A 575-nucleotide genomic window follows, 5' to 3' on the forward strand; every position below is an offset into this window, starting at 1 on the left:
TTTATATCATTTTCAAGAATGATATAGATCTCATGATTAAAGTCTTTAGTAATTTTGTTTTATTTGGCTTTATTCTAGCTTAAGAGCCAAAGGAGCTCTAGTCCTTAAGAACCAGAGGAACTCTGGTCCTTAGGAGCTAGAGGAGCTTCGGGTAATCACGCACATAATGATGCGAGGACCTGAGTGGTCACATTCTATTTGTGACAAATTTATAACTCATATTTGATTGCGATATTGGAGTTATATTTTATTAAGATATATATATATATATATATATATAGAGGAGTGATCATATGAAAACCGCCCTCATTTGTTTAAACCGTGCAAACCACCTTCATCTGTCGATTTCATTGTTTAATCTTATGAAATTTTTTCATGAAATTGTTTAATCTTGTGAAATTGTTTCATAGAATACTTTTTTTGATGAAGTTGTTTCATATATGGTTGTGAAATTATTTCATATAATACTTAATGAAACTGTTTCACATATTTCTCTAACATTAATGAAACTGTTTCATGTATTTCTCTAAAATTAAAATAATGAAGATGATAATATCTATGATTAACACCCTCCA

The sequence above is a fragment of the Cynara cardunculus genome (genome assembly GCF_001531365.2).
Source record: "Cynara cardunculus var. scolymus isolate 2C chromosome LG 13, CcrdV1, whole genome shotgun sequence".
In the NCBI taxonomy this organism is placed as follows: domain Eukaryota; kingdom Viridiplantae; phylum Streptophyta; class Magnoliopsida; order Asterales; family Asteraceae; genus Cynara; species Cynara cardunculus.